We start from the raw sequence: 304 nt of genomic DNA on the forward strand, positions 1-304 counted from the left end.
CTATTTTCATATAACCTGGATTTGAGTTCACAGATTCTTTGGCTTGATCCATTCTGCTGTTGATGGTCTCAACTGCAATTTACATTTTGTTCATTGTATTTTTCAGCTTTAGAATTTCTGTTAGATTTTTTAAGTTATTTCAATATTTGCTAAGTTTATCATTCTGGTCATTGTTTTTGCCATTTGTTTCAATGGTTTCTGTATTTTCGTGAAGTTTGCTGGGCTTCCCTAAAAGTGTTATTTCAAATTCTTCATCAGGCAATTTATACATCTCCATTTGTTTGTTTGGTGATGTATGCGTTCT

This window comes from Mandrillus leucophaeus, unplaced genomic scaffold (genome assembly GCF_000951045.1).
Source record: "Mandrillus leucophaeus isolate KB7577 unplaced genomic scaffold, Mleu.le_1.0 Scaffold1729, whole genome shotgun sequence".
Taxonomy (NCBI): Eukaryota; Metazoa; Chordata; class Mammalia; order Primates; family Cercopithecidae; genus Mandrillus; species Mandrillus leucophaeus.